The following is a 27,155-nucleotide window of genomic DNA, read 5'->3' as shown; positions in this document are numbered from 1 at the left end:
TGATCCCTGGCTCTGCTAGTCTACATGACGATGTGTCCTTGGGCAAGACACTTAACCCGCTGCTGGCTGTGAAAGGGTTTGAAAGATGAGTGACAAAAAAAGCGCGACACATAAAACGTGCCGTATGAAAGTGTGAGTAAATGGGTGCAGCTTTCAGTGGCCATCAAGACTTTATAAACACAGACCATTTACTTCATACAAACCTGTTTTTACTGTATATTTGTGAATATTAAAATATAGGAAAGATTTGCACAGATAGAATATAAATTCTATGATGTGATTTGTATAATATAACAAAAACATCTGTGTAGGGTTATATAATAGTTTCAGTCTTGTTCACAGTGATTCTGGCTATAATCATGTTGAGTTTCATGCTTTTTTTACTGTAGACTGATTAGACTGTAGGCAAAATCTGATAATTGTCCATTCAGCGAGTGATAGTTTCCGGGTTTCATTTTATTTTCCAATTTTCATTTGTTTTCACATATTTATTTTTTATCTGCACATGCAGACAACTGGTCATTCTGTTTTTTTCCTTATTTAATGATTTTAGAAAACCGTTTGCCGTCAAGTACACAGACCAAACTTTCTCAACTCTCTTTTATATTCATTTGCCTTCTTTTTTTTTAGCTTTAAAATGTCAATGCATGAATGGCGATCTTTTTACTCAAGGAAAATGTTTGCACGGCTGCTCAGTAGAACAGGCACAGCCTCTCTCTCTCACTGTACGGCTCCCTCATTGGTCAAAGTCTTCAATCACACGTCCGTTTTCTCTAATGCTGTAAACAGAAATTAGCAGAAATTGTAGTCTCAGATCAAGAAATTTACAACAAGCCGAAAGGTTATTTTGAATTTTTTTTAACCCTTAGTGCTTACGTGGCATGGATCTGTGCCGGATGCGCACCCTGGGAATGGGAATAATACACAACTCCTTACAGTACATCCTGGGGGTGTGTTTATAGGTCATCTCAATGTGTTGTTGAATCGCTTTTTTTGTGAAGTCACAAAATAGACCATTTTTATTTTGTTTTTGTTCATAAAAACGAGCCAAAGCGAACTTTGAAGTGTGACGTATTTCCAAATTTCACAAATTCAATGCAATTTGAAACATTTTGAGTAGTTTTTGTTCAGGTGTGTTTACATAGTTGGTGAAAATGGAAAAAATCAATAACAATTTCTTCAGATTAACTATAGATTGTACTGAGAAAAAAGATATGAGACACTCTTATAGTCTCTGTATATACGTTTTAAAATAGTAATGGAAATAAAAGCAGCCTAAATGCTCTGTGTTCTAAGGGTTAAATAAAAACAAAATATGTTACCCATCCTCGCTTTATTCATCCCTGTGTGACGACTGTGGCTGCTAATGCTAATGTGCAGCTCACACATTTTAACTGCAGGCACAGTCAGTCAGTGCCATTACTGTCAAGCTAAAGACGCATATTTCGGTCCCAGTTGCCTGTGAACGATACACGACTGATGATAGTGATGTGCTTTTGGGCTTATTTTTAGATGCTAAATGGTCTGGATTTATATTACACTTTTCTAGTTTAATGACCACTCGAGGTTGTTTTTACGCTGGTGTTTTGCCATTTACCCGTTCACATACACGCACACGTTCACTCAGCACAAATATATGCAGCCGTCTCACATGACTCTGGAAATAAACATCTTCTCCGGGATTTATTGCCATGCACATTTGTGTGCGATCTGCATAAATACATACATGTGCTCGAGCGTGGGGTGTTTTGTTTTAGCCTTAATATTTGTCCTCTTCATTAGTTCAGGAAGCGAAGGCGGGTGATATGAGGGCCCCGGGAAGAAAGAAGGTGCGACAGCTCTGTGGAAGGAGGGAGATAAGATGGAAAAGGTTGAATAGCAACACTTGTTACAAGCTGATGCTGCTTCAGATTGGTACAGATGGAATTTAATGGATTAAAGGCAGGATTTTGGACAGGCTGAGTGCGAAGCAGCACTATTCTGGGCTGCAACAATCTAAAGAGAGTCTCATGTTGTTTGGAAATTGTGACCAGAACCACTGCACTGTATACTTAATCTTATTGGAGCTATGTGAATCATCAAAACTGCAGGATAACCTTACATTTGAACAATACCAGGACCCACGGCTTTTTTAAGTGTGGAACCCAATTAATGTTAATGCTAAAAATCGTTTTTGTCCTGTGATTGTGTGTCAAAAAAAAAAAAAATCTGTTGTGAAAAAGGTCTATTATGCACATGTTGTGCGTAATAGACTTGTGATTGGTCACTGGATGAGGCATCAGCGCGACATCTGACACAGAAATCAAACCCAACAATGCCGAACTGTAGATCATTTAAAAAGACTTAAAAAAACATGCGTTAATCTCCAACAATTAGCAAGGAAATGTCTAAAATCTCAGTATTTCACAGAGGAGTCTGGTGTATTTAGTGACAGCACCGCTGAAAGCCACAACCTGTTCAGCCGTATTTCAGTACAGTTCACCGTGTGTGCACTGGTCATGCAGGAAGTAATGGACTGATCTTTTTAATTAGCTGATTCTAATGAATTCAGTTACACCGTAAACAACTGCTTCACAAGTCACTAAACACATAAAACGACGTCACAGCAGACTCGTGCAGCCGTCATATGATGACTCCGCCCACGTTGAGGAGGTACAGTAGTAATGGAAAACAATACTAAACCGGGTAGAGTTGAGCCGTGCTGGAAAAGCGTGATTTGCAATAGTTATTTCTGAAAACAAGTTGCAAATGATTAACAGCGTGCATCGCTCAGTGAACCTGATGCATTTTTTATGTGAGGTTGTATCGATACTTCTGATACAGGAGCTGAAACGCTCGTCTGGATGCGGATCATGAAAACACCTCAGATGAAAGCGTAGCAGTGTGGATGTAGCCCACGTTTGCATAGGTTTGTGTGCACACACTCATGCTCTGGAGCCTTGCCCTCTGAATCTCTACTTCCTGTATAACAATTCAGCAAAGATGTCCAGTGGCCAGAGACCTCTTTTTTTCTTTGATATGAATAGCAGCCAAAAGGTCTTGGCTGGAGGGTGATATATGTCAATCAGCACTTCTTTTTTCTTTTCCTTTTTTTTTTCCTCTCACAGCAACAGCAGCAGCAGAGGCAGCATCTGCCATCCTGTCCGTCTCTCTCACCTACAGCAAATCCCTCCCCTGCACTGATAACACTCCAAATAACAGGTGAGCGACTGCTGGCAGAAAGGAGATTGCCTGACCTTATTGTTTGCCTTCGCCACCTCTTTGTTCTTCACAAATAAAGGGTTTTTTAATAAACTGAAAGGTCCTCTGCCGTGGCCCATAGAGAAAATGAAAGGGGGCAGTGAGGTATAGTACAATGTGGCGGGAAAAAAAAGAGCAGCTCATCAGAAAATAACAAAGGTGCAAGTTAAAGATAAGGTGCCTGTCAGAGATTAATCCAGGCCTGCTTGATTGTTTTCTTTAATACCAGACCTGCTACAGCAAGCGATAAGTTTGCTGAGTAATTTGGTTTTCTAGGGGACGGTTAGCGAGTGGGTGGCTGGGTGCTCGAAATAATATTCAGGTGTGTTCCATAATTGATTTCTTTTTTTCCCCACTCCTCAGTTCTCAAAGAAAAATGAGATGAAACTCAAAACTGCTTTGACTTGCTTTTCTGTTCACCCCGCTCTGTTCTCTCTCTCTCTCTCTCTCTCTCTCCACACCCCCATCTTTTTCCCTTTTTTTTTCTCCCTCTCTCTTTCCCCTTTGGATTAATAAACTGGCTTTGTTCAAGACAATAAAGGGAAGGGGAGAGTATGCTTGAGGAGGCAGTTTTCTCTTGCTTGCAGCTCCATTGTGACAGATTCTGAAAGTGGCAGTGCGAAGAGAGAGAGAGACAGACACGCACTCTGTGTGTGTGTGTGTGTGTGTGTGTGTGTGTTTGTATGTGTTACCTCTTTAGGACCTTTGGGGCATAAACACTGACCTTGTCAGTGCCTCAGAATCTCATTTCTATGGAACTGGTTCAGTTTAGGGCTGAGATTTGAATTATGGTTAGGTTAAAGTTTGCCATTAAACCCTTCGACACCGAGCGTATCGCAGGCAACGCATAGTGATGGTTTGTGCTATCGGCTAAAATCCAGCGGTTTCCGAGAGCTGAAAAGGTGCAAGTCAAAACCAATATGTGGTCATTACAGTAATTTTACACACGCTGTTGCAGGAAGCTGGCGAATCGGCATCTTTGTCCAGAGAGGAGTGCATTGGAACATTGAGACATAGACACGTTGAGAGGCTCAAAAAATGTTATTGTAAATATGTTTTGTACTGTTCAAATTTCAAATTTAACATGCAAAATCTGCATTGTTTTTCTAAATAAACATTTTCTGGTTCTTAAAATAAGCACCAAAAAAAAGTCCTGACATTTTGAGGGGTTGGTGCAAACGGGGATTATGCTTTGTTCATGCTGTCCAAATGAATGGGATTCAATGCAGAATAATGTATGTATGTGTGTGTGTCACTCCCTGATGACTCACAAATGAATGCAAAGAACAATAGATTCAAATCTATAAGTCTCCTAATGAAAATGAGGGATGTCGTCATTATAGCTGCAGAAGTCCCTATAAATCCAATATCTGAGGGAGAATGAGTTGAGATTAATGCTCGTCTGAAAGACCTCTTTTTAATTTTCAGCACAAATTACTCTCTTCTATATATGTAATCTCTTCCCTTGGAGATTATTCTAGTTCAGTTTCTCTCTCTGTTGCTGAACAGGCACACTTTAATTTGGATTCATCTGAAAAGGCGGCAGACAGACTCATAAGACAAGACATGCACACTTACAGCATCAGTTGTGGACGACGTCGCCCACACTCAAATGTGAGTAATAGGTTTTATTTTGTATTTTTGAAAAGTAGATTGAGGGGCAAAGCGGAATCTTTATCATGAAATCAATCATTTATCATCATCATCTTTAATTCACAGCTTTGGTTCTGTGCCTTTTATAGAATTTTAGAACAAACTCCTCGTTTCTATCCTCAGAGAGGGACTGAAGAGACACAGGAAGGGAAAAACCTGTCATTTTTTTTTCATCATCCTGCCATTTTGAAACCTGAATTGATCCAGCTTCCAAATCCCCTCATCTCTCTGCCTCCCCAACCCTCCCTCCCTCTCTCTCTCTCTCTCTCTCTCTCTCTCTCTCTCTCTCCTCCATCCTAGCCACTTCTCCAGGAGATGGCCTGTACTCTAGGGCTGTTTTCCAATTATGGCTCAACCTTTTCAGAGAAGGTCATTATAATTAGAGATCCATTTAGCTTTTCTGTGAAAAGCACAAAATAATTTTTTCTGATTGTGGTCCCCCGGAAGAAGCCGACTATAAGACGAAGACGAAGAGCAGGAGAGAAAAAGCTGCAGTGCTGATCTCAAGTGGCTCTATTATTTTGGTTGGGTGGACAGGTTGCATGCATTAATGACTTCACTTTGGGGGGAGATTGGCCTTTTTGCACATTACCAGCGCATGGATGGAGAAAGACGTCTCGGAACTAAATCAATACCAGGCCTGTGTGTGTGTCTGTGTGTTCACCTCTGCAAAGAGAGGATAATAAGAAGGGGAGACTTCATTGGAATTGGAAGTTTGCTGGACTTAAGCCCGTCTGAAATCGGAGAAACAAAAGGATTTCAGAGCAATTGAATCGATGCTTGAACAAGTCTAGGTTAGCTGGGATTGCCTTTTTTGACCTTAACTAAAGCAATTATATGGATATAGACACTACTTCTTCTCTTCCACCATAAAAGTGAGATCATGCATCAGCAGCCAAAACTAATGTAACCAAACCACCTCAGCAATGCAATACTGGAATATTTCATTTTTCATATCCATGTCATCTACACTGATTATCAGCTCATCATTTATTTTATTTTTAGTATATTTTATTCTATATTACTATACTAATTTTAGTCTGCACTACACGTCTGTTCTTTTGACCTGTCCTTTTCCCCAGTGTGGGATCAATAAAGTCTAATCTAATCTAATCTAATCTAATCTTAAAACACTGTCTATCTTTAGCATAATTTTTTTATACAATGCCATACTGTAATTAGACATAGGGAAAGGCACCACAGTTTTGTTTGTTTGTTTGCTTGCTTGTTGGTTGGTTGGTTTGTTTGTTTGTTTGTTTGTTTAATTTCTTTGGACCTTTTCAAATAAGAAGATGGAGGAGTATAGGACAGAACAAGGATCTCAGTGTGGACACTGGAGACACATTTTAATTGTATTGTTTCTTTGTTTAATGTCGGGTTTGTGAGGATGTCACTTAGCAAGTAATAGACATTATCCAGAATTTCATAAAATATATATATTTATTGCACATTCATCTAAAAGGCATCGTATGTTTACCCAGTTTTCCTTATGTTGTGGGGACATAAATCTGTTTACATTGTCATATTATGAGGACTTGTCTTCCTTATGGGGACAAAAAGCAAGTCCCCATAATGTAAATTAATGTTTTAATGTTAGGATGAGATTAAGGTTAGGATTAGGCCAGTTGTACGCATGGTTCAGGTTAGAGTAAGTTAATTTTAGTCAATGTCATGTCCTCTGATGTAATGCCTGTCATATAAACCCGTGTGTGTGTCTGTGTGTCTGTGCCTCTCTTAAAACATATGCAACTGTGTGTTTTTTGGACAAAGCTCCTCATTTAGATTCCCTCTGCAGCCACACACACACACACAGACACACACAGACAGATACAGTATAGGACGTGGACGAGTGCGGGATACAATCTATACAACAGTATGTTTTCTCCTCCCTGTATCAGAGAAGCAGATGGCTGGGGACCAACACTCCAAAGTGGTGGAAACCAACTAATTGGTTTGAAGGAAATCGATATGGTGCCAGCAGCAAACCCCTCCTCTCTGCTCACAGTCCATCAGTCTTGCTCTGCAATTACCCCATTGATTGGCCGGTGCTAATTGCAGGTCTCATTATTGCAGGTTTCAGCCAGTTGCCATCACAGCAGCAGCTGAGGTCAGAGGTAAAATATGAGTTGAAAATGTAGCGTAGACGCTATAGCATGAATGGCAGCAGCATACGAGTGATCTATCAGTTATCATAAAATGTAGACTCGTCAATTAAACCTGGTCAGAATCAGTGGATCGGATATTGAAGAGATCAAAATGTTAAGATAAAATAAAACACGACAAATTAAAAAGTTAAGATGAAATAAAATGGACAGGATCATCATGTGGGGTAAGCTAATCTGAATAAGTAATATACATTATATATTGTATTGTATATATCGTATGCTTCACTATGCACAAGCTGTAAAAAATGTAAATAATAATCACCAATTGCATTTTAGCTGAGTCATGTTGTCGGCTGTGTATTTCTGCTTTATTGGAGAAGAATATACAGTTAAACAGTTGGAGAATTATGTCTGTTTGAAATGACCTGGCACAAATGTGTTTATAGTTTGAAAGGTCAGTAATAAAATGACATCTATCGGACTGATATCGGTATTGGCAAACACTCCAGTTTGTTGTATTGGACAAAAAAAAATGACATCGAATCATAAGTAAAAGAAAAACCGTAGACAATACCTCATTCTATATCTCCTGACAAAAGAGCCAGACGATTGAATAGACGTGTTAATTATGACTCATGTGAAAGCCATGGGTTTGCACTTACAAGCAGTGGTGACCCAAGGCATCAGCAAACTAAGCAGCTGCTTAGGGGGCCCCCTGTGATGGGGGGGGGCCCAGTAGTGTTTGTGGAAAAAAAAACATTTTAACATATTAAATAATTTGAAATTTATTTGGATATATTAAGCCATCTAAACAGTGTTTAGCTTAAGTAATTTGGTTTTATTTTGGAGTAGACGATTGCTAATTTAATGTACATTACGCACTCTTCTACATTTAAAGAATCAAAGTCATTAAACTGGTTTACTTGTTTAAATCAACTTCAGTATCACCGCACTTTGTGCTTCACTTTGACTTTTACGACCACTTTTGTGATTTTACTGCCCTCTACTGTTACAACAAAAAAAGATTTGACACTGATTTGTTGCAAATAACACAACTATAATAAATGTACATTATAGTGTTACATTGATATCAGTAATAGTCAAGCACTGGCTACTTTGAGGTGGTGGGAGGGGGGCCCCAAATCTAATTAAGCTTAGGGCCCAATAGAGGCTTGGGTCGGCCCTGCGTACAATGGACAGTATCTTTTTGAAACTGACAAACCTGTGAGAGCAATGATAATGAATAAAAAACTGTGCTTCGTTCAATTTAGCATTAAAAGGTAGCCATTTATTATCTCATTTAATTAGGGTCTTACTCCATTTCTGTACCTGCTCATTTAGTTATCTGCCAGTGTCTTGACATAAGTGTAAATGATGTTTGTGTTTTAATTTGTCAAAATCTTGAGTGTCTCTGCAGCATCTTCACTTTACTTTGGCGTTTGGTGAATAAAATGTATTTCATTTGATACTGACCAGCCTCTGAGCTTATTGGTTAGTGTGTCAGTGTATAAATGCATTCATATGTTATCTCTATTCAGGTGACTAGTGACAAACAATAACACAACAGTCGCATTTAGATTGCAACAGGAGCCAGTGTCCGAATGTAGATATCGCTCCTCCTTTTCTGTGACTATAGACTTTTGACTAACTATTGTTACAACCTCAACTCGGTCAAGAGTTGAGGTTTTTGATATTTTTCTCGTCTATTACATGTTTAAATCATGTTGATATCTCCTCAGTTTTCACCACATTTAGTGGAGTTTTCTACTCTTCTGCGTGTTCTACTCTGCCCATGCCATGTTTTAAATTGTTGCTGTTTTTCAGTGGCAGTCTTAAATTTAATCTACTCTTAACATCAAATGGTTTCTATTCTCCTCTGACCTTAAAATGCAAGAGCTTTTTTGCCGTGATTAGCATTTAATTTTTCTGGCGTTGCTTCGGTATTTAATTGTAAACATAAATATGTGATACTTGAATATGCACTTCATGCACTTAAGGCTAATAATAGATGGTACAGATGGTATTTCTTATCGTTCATATAGCAAGAACTGCTCAAATTCAACACATGCATTTACATGACACTATTGTGGCCAAACCCTTTTTGTACGTGATAGCAGAAGCATATTTGTAAAAATTTTACATTAACATTAATTAGGTACCATGTTGCAATGTTTACTGGGTAAAATAAAAAGATGTTTTTTGCAGCAACAATGTTCTTTGGCAGCAAAACAATAGAGATCGGCTTCTTCTAATTAGGCCTATATTAGTTGGGTTCTAATGTAAAAAGCTGCCTGCTGCGTGTGTGAGTGCCTGAGTGTATAATATCAAAGGCAATTAAATAAACTCTGAAATGTTTCACCGTGGTCTCCGGGTAAAAGCAACGCAGAGCTGGAAATTTAGTAATTAAAACTGTGCTGTCAAAAATTGCTGCATTAATTGATGAGAATGTTGTCAAATGATTAATGCGTTGTTAAAAGTTGAGGCAATTAATGCCGCTGCATTTTGTTTACTTCCTGTGGCGGCTGACATGTGACCCCAAATGCATCCAAAGAAGAAGAAACTGCTCGCTTAACAAGTTGTCTTGACAAATCTATCGTGTGATGCAAAACTCCCGCGGTGAAGCTCGAATAGTGAAAAATGTAAGTGAGAATCTTGTTTTGAATTAGCATCGTAGACGATGATGGACTCAGAGAAGTTATTCATGTAAATTATCTCTACCCTTGAGACAAACTGTTGTGTCATGAATATACGAAACACTTTCCTGATTCTTTTAGTTTTTATCGATTAATGGCCCTAAATAAATATAATAAATCACTTTTTTAATTAATTAATTTAAACTGTAAGAAAATATAACACGAAGGAATAAATGACTGAAGAACAATAAGAGATTGTCATGTTTCAGATCTAGACATTTTGTATTGATGCCACTGCATATTAAATGCATGTTACTAGATATTATTTTAATTTGGATTTAAGTACAAGTGGTGTTTTGTTTATTATTTCCCTTGAGCTGAGTGTACGCAGACATACACACTGGCTGTTATTCATCTATGAGGCTCTCCTTGGCTTAGTTCCTCCATACTGTATCTGCACTCTCTTCAGAGAACTGAAAGTCAATATTCTCTTCGTTCTTGTGAAGTTCTCCATCTTTGTGTGTAAAAACAGAAGTAGGGAAAAGAGCCAGTGAACTGAAAATGTCTGAACTCGTTTCACTCCGAGCGTTTCCTTCGAACTTAATAGTCAGACAAAGAGGAACCGGTAAACGGTGCCTGAATGGGTTTTTTAATTTATCACTGTGACCTCGACTCCTGCACTTTAAATGTTAGGCAAACATTGTACACTGTTCCATTACTGTTTTTGTCAAAAAATCAAATCTAATATTGATGCTGACCTCTTGGCTGGGTCCCCCTTGGAGAAGAGATTTCGGGGGGGGGGGGGGTTACCTGCTTAAATAAAGGTTAAAATAAAAAATAAAAAACTAAAGGATCCTGATTATAAAATGCAACATTACCACAAACACACAAACACACACACACACACACACACTGCTCGATTAATTTATTCACATATGAAAAGCAATCAGTGTAGTGCACGTGCACACAGGTAGACACACAAACAGAGTCTCTCCACCCGTCCTGCTCTCTCCCATGGGTCTCTGTTAAAATTGACCTTCTCTGCCTTTCATCACAGGAAAATATCACCCTCAAAGAATAATAAGGCCGCCAGACACATTAATTAGAGAGCATCTATTTAGATAAACGTCTGAGAGAGACACACACACACACACAGAGAGAGAGAGAGGAGGGAATTCAAGGCAAGTTATTAATATGCAATATGAAAATAATCACACCTAATTTTTCTTAATATGTGGAAACGGCACCTCTGCTTTTGGGTTCATGTATTTTCCCGGTGTAATCGTCAAATGTGTGTGCGTATTTCTTTTGTAAGGGAATAAAACGTAAGGTTTGTCTTTATTCTGTCTGTATGTTATTGACACAGCAGATTTATATTTGGTTATTGTCATACTGTTTTTGGCTGCCCCGGAGCATTTCCTGTGATTTAAAATCAAGCTTGCAGCGCAGCGTAGCATTTTGCTCTGTCAGTCACTGGAACAGCGTGAAACACTATTTTCACCAGGATTTAATAAATATATAAAATAAATACAGTGGGTCAAAGGGAGAAAAGTGACAGAATTTAAAAATGTAATATGTAACATTTCTCCCTTAGAATATATAGAAACAAGAGTTCTAAATGTTTTTACTGTAGCCATATACTTTCCAACCCTTTAGATATAATAATTCATATTTAAAGGGCGGTTTCACCCATTTTTATTTAACTCGGTCAAATCAAGAATAAACTTAAACTTCATTATGATGCTGCTGTGTTTGTTTAATTTGACCATTTAATTTTTTTCAGATCTTTTACTCATAAAACTTGACAGACACTTTGACGTTGACATTTTGTCAATTTTATTTATTTCAATCACAACTTCCTCAGTATTTGTGAGAATGCGACTTGTATCTCAGATCCACTGTCTGGATCGAATAACACGTTTATCTCTGGAAATGAGTATAAAACTGTATATATTTTTTGGGGTGAAGTGGCCCTTTAAATGTGGTGGTGTCAATGACGTCATCCTCTTTACCTATATCTCTGGTTTTGTATAATGATCATAAAGACTTTAATGAATTTAATGATAACAATATTTGTCAACCGCACATACAGAGTAAACACACTCCACTCTGCTACATACTGTCCTATGAGTCTTCTATGCATTACACAGATGTACTGGTCGTATCATAAAGCACACATTTGCCCTCTACCATGTAAGACAGCTTCTTCTGGGGCAAACACCAGAGTGAGGAGGGAAATATTCAGAAATACTATGTATCCAGTTCGCTGTCTCCTGTGTGTATTTGTCACTAATGGATGAAGACAGTGTGTTCTACCATGAGTCCACGCTGCTTCACAACAATCATTTCATTGAGAGACTAATCGCAGCAGAAATTACATACAGTACGTGGTTATCAGCTATTCTCAGGGGGCCCCCTCTCAGCTCACGGTCCCAGTCCTACCCTGCTACGCCCCTGCGTATATATCTCTGTAGGAGTCCATGGGAACATGTTATGCATGTTTGGGATTTTTTTTGTGTGTGTGCTTCTGAACAGTTAAAAATATGTGACTTCTTCTTTTTTGTGCCTCTGCAGGAGCTCTTACGTGAGTGTGTGTGTGTGTGTGTGTGTGTGTGTTGTAAACAAAGTTCCACGCTCCACCTGCTCTCAGTCACAACAGTCTGAGGCAGCATCTCGACTGGAGCTGTTGACTGGTGTTGTCCTCGTGTGCTGCAGCAGCTCGCCGCTCAGACTGAACTCAGCTCTGCTCACACGCCTTTTGTTCTCAGAAGGAAACAGCATGTGTCATTTTGCCTTTTTTTCTATGTGTTCATTGATTATTTTTGAAATAACCATCCCCTGCTGATGGTTGTGGGTTTCTTTACAGGATGCATAAAGGGGCAAAAACAACATTTCTATTAGACAGTTAAGCTACAAAAGCTGAGACACACATTCAATTTCTTCTGTTTTTGACATTGAAAATCATTTTTTTCGCTTCATGTTAGATCTGCTCCTATATTAAAATTTGAGGGTATTTTGTGTTTTTTTTTTCATGTAGCAGGTGCATAAGTTTGTTCTTTTATTGCCATATTTGTCACAGACTCTGCTCTAGATCCCACGTTTATGTTTATCATTCCCCTCATAGTCTTTCATTGTAACACCGTTGTGTTATTCATAATAATTGCTTTAATGCAGACAAGTTGGTTTTTTTTTGTTCGTGTTTGTTTGTGAGTCGGGAGGCAGGCTTGAAGGTTACCAAGGAAACAGAAACATTTCTTCCCCGTTCTGTTCTTGTACAGCAGGAAGCAGGAAGGCTTCATCAACTCTGGATGACCCCCCTCCAGAAACACAGGTGCAACATCTTCCTTTTCTCCCTCTGGCTTCGTCGTTCTCACAATGTCTGCTGTTCACTCAACAGCACGTACCACACCCAAACACACACGGACACACACTTTTACGTACAGAGCTGAATGGATTCATCAACTGGTCGATATTTCTTTTTTTTTTTTTTGTCAGACATTCTCTGTGTTTCTCCCTCATGAGATTTTGGCTTTTTTGTTTCTAATGTGATCTGAGTGTTTGGGATGTGGAGTGATGTCTGAGCCAGACAGACTGTTTGAAGATGTTGCAAGAAGCATTTTTTTTGTTTGTTTAATTGTATAATTATATTTAATTATATTTCCGCCTTTTTCTTTGTTGATTAATATAAGGAATGGCACAATACCACTTTTTCATGTCCGATATCCATATTAGTCAGATACAGTCATTTCAGACCTTTCAAACTATAAACACATTTGTGCTGAGTCATTTCAAAGACATCATTCTCCAACTCTGTAACAAATATTATCAGCCCACAGCATGACTCAGCTAAAATGCCGTTGGTGCCGGTTTTATTTACATTTTTGCAGTCTTTTTTGCTCTCTCTATTGCGGGATTTTTGGATTTTATATTTTGAACCATCCAATATCCAATCCAGTGATTTTGACCAGTATCAGACGGCTCATTCCTAATATATATTACAAATGTTTTTTACAATAATTGCCCTTAATGTGTACACTTTAACACATTTAATGAACAACAAACCTGTAGCCTATGTCTCTTAAAGTAGCTACGATTGCGTCTCAAAGAAAGAAAGAAAGAAAGAACATTTTCACCGATTAAACAGCACATTTGTGTCTACAGAGCTTTGATTATTTACATTTTGTTTCCGTCATAAAGCTCAGCTCTTGTGTGTCGCTGTGTAGCTGCAGGGCTTCATGAAATACAATATGGAGAAGGTGCTGCCAGCAAATGTGAGACAAGAGCTGACAAAAATAACTTGATAGTCACCTGATGAACCCGTCTCACTGACGGTGATCAGATGTGTCTGTTTCCCGTGCGCATAAACTGCAGCTGCTGTCAGATCACTAATGCCTTTTTTGAGCCTGACAACATTTTTTACACAAAGGTTAACAGTCATCTCTATAAGGCTCGCTTCTAAATTATGTCATGTGGGGGGAGGTGTGTGGAGGGGGGGGTGCAGATGTGTGGTCAAAGGGAAATTAAACGTTCAAGTGTAATTCATTATGCTCGTGGTTGTCTCCTCACCAGGAAGACTGGGGGAATGTTTAACATGTGACACTCTGGTTGGGACCTTTTCTTGGCTCCGTGCCTCATGACTGTAATTTGGATGAGTGCAGCTTGCTTGCCTTTGGGCTCATTAACAACAATATAAACAGTAATTACTGTGATCGCCTAATTAATTCATTTAAAAATGCTGCATGGCATAAAAGGCGTGAACAAATCTTTTTTTTTTTCAGGGGGGGGGTACAATTTTACAAAATTATTATTGACATAATTAGCATTTCCGTGTTGCAAAATGCAAGTGAAACATTTGAAAACCTTTTCTTTGTCCTATTTCATACATTTTGTTATTCGGATTCCTTGTGCTTTTCTTTCCCTTTCCACTAAGCCTGCTTTCTGTGAGTTATCCCATTCTGATCCCTGTCCCTGTGTGCATGGCAGCTCTGCAATCCTGATAAATGTAATCCTCCCCTCTGGACAGATTCCTTTGTTTTTAAGACTATTTCTACGCTCTCCTCTGATCGCCAAGCTTGACTTATTACAGAGGACATTTTCTCCTTCTTTCAGTTGGTTTTCTTGCAGGGAAACACTCATCATTTTGGCCTCAATGTCTCCTTTAATTATGTCTATTCTATTGCCCAGTTTAATTGTGATTAACAGTAATTAAGATTCAGCTGAACAAAGGGTATATTTGTTTTGCTTCTGGACAATGAGACATTTTTAAACGATAAATTCTTTCCATGCCCACATTTTCTCCTGAAACTATTTAATTCAATTAAGTCAAACAATAAGCAGCTTAGATATGTTCTGTGATAACTTGTTTCAGACAGGATCAGCTCATAAAGGTGAATATCACACGCAAATCCCAGAACACTTTAATTGCATTGTATCCAAATATATTGTGAGAATAAAATCTATTGTATTCGCCTCTAAATTATCCAAAGTTTGAATGGAACAAACATAAATGTGAGAAACACAAAATCAGAAGCAAGTGACAGCGTGGTTTATGTTATAGGCGCCGTCCTCTGACCCTACCAAACCCCAATTAGTATTCCTGCAGAATTTCACTTTTTGTTTATTATATCTCCACGTATCGCAGTGCAGATTCATAGGCACGTCTGACATATATTTAAGTGCCACAGACTGTGAGAATGATAATTTAGATTCTATACATTTCTTATCTTGTTGTACCAAAAGCAGGCAAAGGTGGCGATACATGACCTTACCGATGTTTCCTATTTTGGATGTGTTTTATGACATATTGATTCGTTCATTTAATTTGCTATTTGTTGAGAGAAATATGTAATAAGCACACCTGTATGTTCAAGCACTGAACCGGATGAACATCAGACCACAAAAATGAATCTAATGTTTGTACCTGAACTTGTATGAGATGAGGTGAGACACACAAAACTGGGATAACTGTGGGGTAAAGCACTTGGATGCCACCTGCTGGTCTTTGAGTGAAATGTGACTGCAGCCTTGGTTGTAACATTCAATAAAATGATGTAAATAACAGACATTGAACTGGCTTTGGTTGAGTTCAGTTTGGAAACCTCTGCTGCACACGGATGAATCACTAAACTAAACAGTTGTTAGAGGTCAGCACCTCTGTGTAAGGTGACTAGTCATAATTTGTTGGAAAGTCACAGAATGTAGTTGTAGGGAGCCAAAATAATGTTTTGTTCTGAGTGAATTGAGGTGTAATTGGTAACTCTGGGTCATGGTTTCATTTGTATGAGCTGTTCATTTAGTTTGGGTGGAACAAACAGGGTGAGCTCTCTCTAGGCTCTCGTATTTCTTGGACAAAAGCTGACTCGGCCTCGATGTGACCTTTTGTTTATGGATCAAAGTCACTACATTAGTTAATCCAAGTGTTCATAGCGTCTTTTTTTAAGTATTTTCTCTCAGGTCTCTTTGTGCTCCCTGTTAATCCAGTGCACTTGATTATCTGTTAGATGTGTAACACCCAGAACTGTTTGTTGTCAGAAATTACATATATATTGTACATACTCATAGCATGTCTGTATAAGTGTATAATCACTTTAAAATAGCTAAAATAGTTTTTATAACATTTTTATAACATTTTTACATGTACTCTAGGCAAGGGCCTTGTTTTACTGAGGCCGTGTCAGACAATTCCATTGTTAACGCAACAGACCCTCAATAACACTGCATAATAACTTGTGCTCTTAACCTTACATAGATATATGTTATTCGCAGCAGAAATGTTGGCATATTTTAGCAGGAAAAGCACAGCTGTTGTTGATAACACTAATAATGAAGCCTGAAACTGAAGGCGATAAATGAACGCAGCCATAGAAACCTGGAGAAAGAGCCTGTGTTTCCTGGTCAGTCAATAGATGGCGCCAGAGGCTTACATACAAAAGGATGCAGCGCTTCAGCAGTGGTGGTGGTGGCAGGGCGAAAACAGAGGTCTCACTCTGCTCTGCTCTGGGGACCACACATCCAGACAGGTATGACTTTAACTCGGTAAAATAAACTTACACAAACAACACAAATAATAATACTTTATTGTTTCACGACTCAAAATAATAAAAAATATATTTCATAGGTATTTCCCAAGGGCGCATGCGTCGTGACAGTGACAACTTTTCAGAGCGATTATTGGGACAGTTTTCCACTCACGAATCACGCGTCGTGTTTATATGCGATCTTTGAGTTAACTAACTACACTACTGACACTTGTTGGGATGTATTTATTCCTGAGTGTGAGCATCAATTTACTGAATTACCGGCAGATGAGGAAACTACGACTGACGTCGGCTGACAATTTTAAAATATATGGTACGTTTCTAGATTTTGCTTGGCTGCTCACACCATCTTTGACACCTCTTCCTCTTATAAGCTATTCGTTCAGACTCAGCGTTTAGCTGTGTTACGTTGTGGTGGACGCTGAGGTGAATGCTCTTTCAGTCGACACTTGACTTTTGTTTATTAGACGTTTGTTAGCGACTCTCTTCTGTGTGTGTGTGTGGACAGTTTCATTGCGTAAACATGCAGTAAAAGTGTGTGTGGCTTCACTGTAGCATGTAGCTTGTTATGCTAGCAGAGCGTTGTAGGATAAAAGTGGGCTCTGACTGTTTTGATGCTACAGGGATTTCAATGTTCCGCGGGCTTTTCGCCTTCCTTTGTTACGTCTCTGTTGTCAAGTGTCAGTTGTGTTGTCATTTGCCTCCATTTTTGTGATTTTACTAATGTATTTATGATTTCCCCCGGTTATATTCGCACGTGCATACACGATTAATCGACTAGGCTTCACCTGTACCTGACTGATTCAGCTGTGGGCTTAATGTTTAGAGAACACAGAGTCACATAGGTTTTGTTGGGTTGTTGTCAGGGCTGCACGGTTTTCGCAACACATTTCAATATGTGAAGACAATGTTTAATATTGCGATTTCGATGTGACTTAAATACATAAACAAATACCTGTAGTCAATTGGTTTTAATTTCATTTTGCTAACAGGCAGTGTGTGGCTTATGTAGACTCTGAAAAATCCAAATAATGCATCTTTTATTTCCATTCGGTGTCCGATATCAGAAACCTGAGTATCTGCTGATATTAGTCTGATACTGTCATTTCAAACACCTCATTTTTCAAGTGTGTAACAAATATTGTTCTCCCAAAAAGAAGAAATAAACAGCCCAAACATGACTCAGCTGAAGGGCTTTTGCTCAGAATGTGTCTACTGAAGCATGTGATTTATCGGAGTTTGGATTGAATCAGATTTTATATTTTTATCTGTCCGATATCTGATCCAGTGATTTTGACCAGAATCGGTCCGATACTGATACCGATTGCCATCCCTAAACATCTTTTTTTTTTTTTTTTTTTTTTTTTTTTTTAACAATTCAAAACATATTCATAACATGGTCTGTATTTCAAGTAACACTTTTCTAGTCTTGATGAAAAGCAGTGCATCGATGTGCAGAGCATTTCCATCACACATCTTTCATACGCATTCACACGCTGCCAGCAGCAATATCGGGTTGCTATGGGGGTGACTGGTTGTAATTTTTCAATATATTATACAGGCCAAATAGTTACATATTGAATGCTTTCATACGTTAAGGGATGAACACATTCTCTTTTTTGTTTGTTTATTTATTCTGATTACCCTTAACCATTGTACTGTGACCATTGTTTCACCTCCCAGGACCTCACAAGTTTTTCAACACTTTCTTAAAACGTATAACCAGATTAACCAAATTTGAGGTCAGGAACGTAGTCCATAACAATAAAATATTAATTGATACAGGTTACTGATATAGAGCGCAGATAATACAAGCATCGAAACAAAATTCATGACAAGACACTAACAAAAATAGATCGATACAGAAATAAATCCATTACAATCAATTCCAAGATTTCCATCTCTCCTTCTTAATATACTATAAAAACGGTTCACAAATCTTTAGAAATTTGGGGGTTGGACATTTTGTACGGAATCTCGTTGATGTAAAAGCAGGAAACTATGTCATTTAACCAGTTTTTATAACGGGGAGGAGAAGCTGATTTCCACCATCTTAGAATAACTATTTTTGCAAGAAACATTCCAAACCTCAGGGCAAAGTCAAAGAATGACAGGAGCAGCCCAATATTTCAGCAAGACTGTCAGGACTTAGCTGTCTGTTATTCAGTATCACTGCACAATGTCCAAAAGCTTAAGACAAGAAAAAGAAAATGTGACCCTGGGGTTGCACTACTAGCACTACCAGAGACAAAAGGAAATATTCAGTTTAATTTGTTTTAAAATCTTCTGTTATAATTTGACACTGTTAATTCTTAGGTAGTATGAATATGATTTGTGTTAAATGTTGTTACAGAGGAGTGGAACATCTGGCAGCAGCATTAGTGTCATGAGGAGTGTCGGAGGTGTTCGTTGGAACAGTGGTAGCATCCTTTCTGGATATGTTAATTTCTCACTTCATCTCCGAGAGTCTGTTACATACACAGAAAGAGACAGATGAGCCGACATCTGGGGCAGGTTACACATCACCAGCCAGTGTGATTGTCCTCACAGCTGCAATCAGGATCAACCGGCTCAGCAAGAAGGCATCTCACTGCTGCTGTTAAAGCTGGATGGTGGATTCTGTCAAAACCTTGTTTTAAAATCATTTTTTCGATATCAATTTTAGGAAATCTCTTCAGTCCTATGTATGCACTATCAAGAGTTTTTGTTAAATTTGTAGTAACACTTTAGATCTTCCTAACATACCTTGTGCACCAGTCTCACAAAACACTCACACAAGCCCAGTCTTCCTCTTCTCCTTTGGGAGATTTAATGAGATTAAATTAAAGGTATCGAAGGACATTACATTTTTTGATATTCAATACCACAAAAGTATTAAAGGTGACTACCCATACATACCTGTATGTCTTTGTCTTAGCTTGTGTATTTGTATATATTTTATTTCTTCTTTTTTTCCCAGCCATGTTTTAATAACCTTACCAGTGTGGCATAGAAAAGTCAGTCAGAGCTTGAGCAGCTTTAATGATGTGGCTCCAGGACGGATGACCTGTGACTTTCCCAGGCTGTGATAATAGCCACTTGCACAGTATCACCGCCCGTGGTTTATTGTGAATCACAGTTTCTTCTGATCCTGTGTATGTAGTCTGATTTAAAACTAGGATCTAAGGCCTCTGTTGAGCCTGTGGGTTAGAGACACAGAACAATGCAGCTGATTGTCTGGATCTCAGTCAGTCATGTACAATTACCCACTGACCCACTCAGTAACTTAATGTGCATGTGTGTGTGTATACATTACTGATACAAACCAAACACTTACACCTCTAGAGTAAATACTGTATGTGCCAAATGCATAAACACACCATCTGTTTTACTGGGGAATTAAAAAGTATGTTTGTTTGTTTTTCTACCTCTTTCCTCAGGTGTTGTTAACTATCAGTTAAAGTCATAAGGTGGATAAGGAAGGACCTAAATACCAGGACTGAACCACCAGTCTGAAATCCCTCCCCTGGACTGCTGCTATCTTCATATTCCACTAGGTGAGTGATACAATTACAGAACTAGTTGCTGCACATACGTAAATAAAGTGTATACGTAAATAAAGCAAAAGCAGTGTGTTTTAAAACCAACACATTTTAGCGTGAATATAGTGTGGTCAAGGTCAGAGTGCATTAGGAAAGAAAGTAGAAGTTTCTGCATATGGATGTGGAAACACTGGTTTTGTCATCCTGAATCAGTTGGGCTGTATTAAAGACCCAAAGTCTGCTATTGAGCCGAAGTGCTAACACAGGAAATTGTTTGAATTTGGTAAATATTGGATGGCAATCGAGTCCATTGACGACTGCAGGCTCAGATTGACTGATGCTTCTGATTGACCCTTATTTGCCGGCTTGTCTGCTGTGTTGAATAACAACAGAAACCAGGTCAGTTGATGTGATGAGAGCATATAGTCGACAATATTTACATTTAAAGACAAAGATTATTTTGTAAACCATACACCTTTTTGTATATACGTTTAAATATATATACAGTTGCTAATGCTAATTTAATTGTCTGCACTGTGGAGGTCAAAAGTGTAGTACGACACAATGATGAGTTAACAGCAGTGTAAATATAAATATTATAAAATTGTTCTTATTCATGATATAAAATCATCAGTACATTGTGACCAATATTTTCCCTTCTCATATTTGATTATATTTATTTTGATGGTTTGTTCTCTCTGCCTTATGCTGCCTTATGCTAACCTCTGTTGGTATGCACAGAAAACCACATCCCTCTCATTCAAATGTAAGCTGCACGCACTCCAGCTGGCTGTTACACTAAACTCTGTATGTGTGTCTGTACATGTCTGTCTGTCCATCTGTTTGTCTGGCATTACTGTCCTAAATTAAGGTCAGGCAGATTGGTAGAGACCAACTACCCATGTCTAAAAGAAATTCTGGGGAAGAGCTTCAGGGCCTTCATTCATTCATTCATTCATTCATTCATTCATTCAATCACTCACTCAATTCATTGTCTATTGCTGGGGTGTTCCACATCCCTTAGAGTGTACAATTAACCTCTGGATGTTTTTGGACTGTGGGAGGAATCCGGAGAACTAGGAAACAGAAACCCCCCCCACACACACACACAAACACACACACATAGGTAGAACATGTAAACTTTGTGCAGAAAGGCCCTTGTTATGTATTTTTGTGGCCGGCCTGATGCTTACTTAAGCAAAATAATTATGTTCCTTCTTAGACAGTTGGAAAGTAACTTTGTAATGAAGTCTGAGTCGTTTTTACAATTGATGCCCATTCAGTGTATGAATCTGAGGGCACAGCAGGTAGCTCTTTTCACATAAAAGCCCCTCTACTCCCTCTGAAATGTTCATTTGGCTAAGAGGAGTGTCAGACTGGTCTTGTATTCTATTATCAGCATTCTGAAAGCATGAATTATATTTGAAACCAGACACAGGAACCATTTGCAATCTGTTTGTAAGTTGTCCTGGCAAATTGCCTTTGCAAACATGCCACAAAAATATCCTGAATATACACAATGCATATGCTCAGAGGCAAATGGCTCCATTTCCAAATGCAAATAGTGAAGTCCTTGTGGTTCTTCAATGTCACCCAGGTGATCAAGGTCAACCTAGTGGGCAACATAAGCAGTCTAAACAGCAGCTGTGACATGTCACACTGTCATCTCTCTTTTTATATGCTTTTCTGCCTGCTCCTTGTGTGGCTTCAAACTTATCCACAGCGCAGCACAGTGTGGGGTTCCCATTCTAAACAGACTGTCGAATCATAGCCTTTCATGTTGCACGTTCAATGTTATTTCACTATATAAGGAAGACCCAGCTTCATATCTGTGTCTATGAAGTTATGGCATGTTGTTCCTAGTTGCTTGATGTGAAAGAATCCTATTCTATAAATGTCATGTCTGAGTAAAGCAGGGTGTATGATTTTAGCGATCGGCCTGTTTGATAGTTGGATAGCGTTCTACCCCCACACAGTGAATCGTTTACAAATCAAACAAGCATTTGATCAATCTATCACCTAATCCTATGCAAATTAAAAGTTGTAGCTCATGTTGGATATGGTTCATATTTTCAAGTTCTCATCCATGAGAAGGCAACAGAGTATTTTGTTAGTTATATTTTTGATGGCAATGTGTGTTCATGCTCCGTCACATTTGATTTCTATTACTCCGTGAATATTAACGTCAAGTAAATATATTGCATATCAAATTGCAATTGCAATATCGGTCAGGATTAATCTCAGTAACATATTTTTCCAAAATTGTTCAGCCATAGTGTGTTGGATAGTGAGGGTCTGTGTGCAACCATTACTTTACTTTAATTTTCTGTAAACCATCAATCTTGCATTTGAACTCGCTTCATGCCATGACTGGGAAGTGATGCAGAGGTGAGAGGAGAGCAAGGGTTTAAACAATGTTGTGCTCTATTTATTTCTTATGTCACACCACTACTTTCTGACAATCACTTTCTTTGTTTGCTGGTTTTCCACTTTGACTTCCAGTGTGACCATTGGGAACACATCTATGCACATTTTTTTTTTTTTTTTAGATTTACTGTAATGTAACTAGCTATGAGAGACCATAAACTGTCCTATATAGCTTATTCTTAAGTAGCCAAAAAAGAAACATCTGTGTCCGGTGTTATGGAGCCTCGAACCATGCAAATGAGGACTCTTTTTGTATGTATCTTTTTAAGGGAAGTTTTGGAACTTAGTTATAAAGATTAAAGAAGAACGGTTGTTTTTACGTGTGTGTGTGTGTGTGTGTGTGTGTGTGTATATAGTTTTGCACAACAGCTGCTTCACTTTGTATGACTGACTGATGTATGTAGAGTGAAGAAAGGACCAAATGCACACATGGTATGTAGACCTCATAACCTTTTATAGAGGGAAAACCAAACAAAGACATACTGCACAGTAGATGGGCATTCAGACAAGTGGAGTCATACAGATCCTGACAAGTGTATGTTTTTTTTAAATCTGAAGTGCTAAAAAGTGTATGCACTATGACACCCTTAAAGCACACACTCCATTACCTCACCAGCTGCACAGTGACTCCCCTCCACCACAGCCAGTGGTGTTTGTCAGAAGTGGTGGCATTACTAGCTGCACAGTTATGTTGGGAGGGCTGTGAGGAGTTGTTGAGCTTCACTGACAGGCTTTGGTTTCACACCCTGACTGGCCAAGAGTCCACGGGGATGCCCTGAATTAGCACAGGGCTTTCCCACTGTGTGAATGTTATGGTGCGCGGAATGCCTGTCACCCTCAACAAGTGTTTAAACCTGGATATGACTTCACAGGGATTATTTTAGCGACTTAGAATGCCAGTTATGTATGTAGTTTCATGGGGAAGTGTTTGTTTAATGCTGCACAAATGAAATCAATAATTAGCATTGTGCATACGCATTAAAATAGCTTTAAAATTAACATTATAATTAATTCAGAGAATGTCAACAATATGGTGGATGGTGAAATGGTAATTTGTCAATACTATTGATCTTAATTTCTCCCACATAAAGTAAAATAAACCTTTGTTATAAGGAAATATTTTTAAGCTTAAAACTTTGCGTGAGGTGAGGTTTATATCATAGTATCTGCAAATATAGTGAAAAACTTTTGAGCCCTTTGCCATAAAAAAGTTTTGCCAGAACATAATATCCTTGGTAAATGTGAACAGATGAAGAATGTAACTGTCCATTTAATGTCAAATTAAACAACCATAATTGTTTTAAAATCCAAATCATACAATTAAAACATCCCAATTCGCACATTGCACAGGCTCTACTTGCATTAGAGTATATTAGTTAACGTTGTGGCAATATTTCACGTGGCTATTATCCGTGTTGTTTTTGTCAGAAAAATCGCTATTAGTTTTTCTTTTTCTTTATCATCTGTCATATGACAGATCCACATCCACAAACCTTTTTGATCAACGCAGGTGAGAATCCACATCCTCACTGAAACACACACACACACATGAGTTGTGCCCACATCCTCTTTATGTAATGCTCCAGTGTGCCACCCAGCGTGCAGTGGAGGAGAGGTGGGATGAAAGCTTCTCGAAGCGACAGTTACATGAGAGAGGAATGGTAATGAGTGGGCTGGAAAGCGTGACAGCTGGTCTGCCGCAAGATGCGGCGCAAGAGAGCGAGAGAAGGAGAGAGTGAGTGAATAAGAGGAGGGGTTATATGTAGGAGTATACCTCGGCGAATACAGTAGGCTGACAACCCGTTCCAGCCGAAGCCCAGTTTTACTGCGCAGATGAACGAATGGGTGATAAAGCGTGTCTCGTCCAGACACCCACACTGCCTGGGCTGGTGTCCGAGGGGATTGGCAGTACATTGTTAAGCTTTCTCCATTTCCACCCTGTCCTTTTTATGATGTTTTTAATACCAATGCTATTACAGTATACATCCATGAGGGTTTTATAATGGAGCATGAAAAGTCTTTTCTTCTATGTGACCCCCACCACATCCTTTAGAGTCATTCATTATGACTAGTGCCCCAGATACATTTGGTGTACCCAACACAGCTTGGGAGGGTGGGTGCAGTGTGTGTCATCTATTCCAAGAGGTATGTTACCTCAAGAATAATCCCAGATCTTAGTAACAGAGGAATGATTGTTGACATTAAATAGCTCACACATAAGGCTCAGTTTAAATCCATGTCAGTCAAGATGATCAAGCCTACTGACCAGTGAGGGCTATTAAGAAGCTGATTTACTTTCATTAATACTATATTTTCTAGATCATGTATAAGTAATTTTGGTTTTAGTACTTACTTAACAGTGCCTTTATATCACAAAACAACACATTTAAAATGCAAAATGAATCTGTAAATGTAAGAAAACAGAGAGAAATAATAACAGATGATCTGCACACATCTTTACGGTAGGTGATTACCGTACTGTCATTTTTCAGACCTTAGATTACTTAATGTGCTTGGTGAGCTATCATTTTGTGTCCTTAATTGGGATATGTTTTCCTGAATGTAACGGAAATAGATCCCATTTGCATCCAGCTAATACAATGTTAATCCTTTGAATGACATGCTTCCTGCTCATTTACACTGATGCTGGTGATGTTAACACCAATGCATATGTGTGCGCGCGCACACAGACAGACAAAGAGAGAGAGAGAGGGTCTTCAATGTATGATATCTTTATTGGAGTTGAAATTTCCTCATTTTTATTGACCCACCTTTATACTAGATGCTTTTTCTCACCTGTAATGCATGAAACATGTTGCCATGGCATCAGTAAAAAGGATGACATTTCCCTAGCCACAAAAAACATTACATTTCCAGACACTCTAATTTTATTTATTTAATTTTTTTTGTGCTTTTTTATTAATTTTTTTCCCTCTCCTTTTTACAGAGAGACAATGTGTCTCCATGGGGGAACTAACAACTGCCTCAGACATTTTTAGAGAGTAAAATCATACAATGTTGAGCAAAACAAAAGGAGAACATTCATTAAAAAGCCAAGATAGGTTTTTAAACCCTGTTGATCAGTGTCACTAAATCAGTTTGAATGACCAGCTGAAGGTGACACTCAACAGCTAATGTATAAAACATGTTACATTTACAGTAGATTTACACTATATGACCAGAACCTTATGAAAGAAAAGTAGCAAATCCTTAAAAGAAAAACCTAACAAAAGATAATTAGTTGGGTAAGGAATAATGAAAATCAAAGAACGAGGGAGAAAAAAGCTTCAGCTTTAGCAATATATTAGCATTTTCCAGGCAAAATAAAAGCCAACTATCAGATCTGAGACATGCTATGGCTTTTATTTGAACTCTGATTCTGTCATATATTCTCATTATGTCTGTTTTTTTCCATTGCATTGTGTCATAATCTCATTATTTATTACAATAATAAAGCATTGTAATCCCACACGATCACCTTATTCTGTTTAATTGGTACTTGTAATGTAAGTAATGGCATTGAAAACAAAGCAAAGCATGATCTCCGTCATGGATTTTCTTCTTTTTTTTTTAACACAAGTCATGTCTATTTTTAGTTTGGTTTTAGCTCCTGTAGTGTTACGTCAAACGGTCAAAGTTATGAAAAAGTTAGAAGTTGCATTCCATATACGGTCATAAGTCAGACTAACTTTTACCTTGCCAGTGTTTGTGTAGTTTCACAAATGGTGTGTGAAATATGCACAAGACCTGGTCAATCTGTGGTGCGTGCTTGTGTTTGTGTGTCTGTGAATGGGCGCTTGAATGTGTTTAAACACCAGTGGTTCTGCTCTCACTCGTGGGACAATAAAATCTGCCCTGAGCCAAACCAGTTCGCACAGGGTCCAGGTGAATCATGCCTTATACTGCCATATCTTTGACTGGAATGAGCAAAGGTGTTTTTGGAGATAAAAGGTGCTGAATTTCATGAAACATACACTTCTCTAGTTTTGAAGCATGGGGGTGGATCCATAATGTTTTGAGATGACTTTGTGGCCAGTGATACTGGGAACATTTCATTGTTGGAGAGGGGAATGAATCTAACATTAAGTACCTGCAAATTATACAATTTTACATTCACCAACCTTAGTTTGAAACTTTGTTATTCAAAACAGTAGAAAAAGTAAAAGGTGATTTAAAAACCAATGGTGTGTTGCTTGGTTATAAGCCACATAAATGTTACATATTTTTTTTAATCACTTAATGAAGCATGCATATTTTTTTTGTGCAATACGTGTGTAAGTGCAAAACCTTACAACCGACCAACTTTTTAGGGTACGGTGTACTGTTTAGGGTTGCTGTGGCAACACCTCACATTTAAAGTTTCCAGTTTTCCAACAGATTACCTCAGTCATTGGCTATCTGAAAATGAAGCCATCAGAGAAACAAGCTGAGCTCAAGTCCCTCCAGATGTCCTTGATCTGCCCAAGAAAGAACATAAGAGAAACGGTGACTGTTAAAATGAAGCAATCAGTTGTTTTAGAGGGTGGAGATCTTGGCTAA

General features: G+C 38.4%; 1 protein-coding gene across 4 annotated transcripts in view; it reads left to right on the top strand.

The window, feature by feature from the left end:
* The first annotated feature begins 16,837 nt into the window (after positions 1-16,837).
* The window catches only part of LOC131471696 (neurocalcin-delta A), a 49,211-nt gene continuing 38,893 nt past the window's right edge, over positions 16,838-27,155 (top strand). For all 4 annotated transcript variants that reach the window (XR_009242015.1, XM_058648391.1, XM_058648390.1 and 1 more), the window contains exons 1-2: positions 16,838-16,981; positions 20,088-20,204. The gene's annotated coding sequence lies outside the window, so the exon portion shown is untranslated. The remainder of the gene's footprint in view (positions 16,982-20,087; positions 20,205-27,155) is intronic.

The sequence above is a fragment of the Solea solea genome, chromosome 13 (genome assembly GCF_958295425.1).
Source record: "Solea solea chromosome 13, fSolSol10.1, whole genome shotgun sequence".
NCBI classification, from domain to species: Eukaryota; Metazoa; Chordata; class Actinopteri; order Pleuronectiformes; family Soleidae; genus Solea; species Solea solea.
This window is presented reverse-complemented; position numbering and strand designations above follow the sequence as displayed.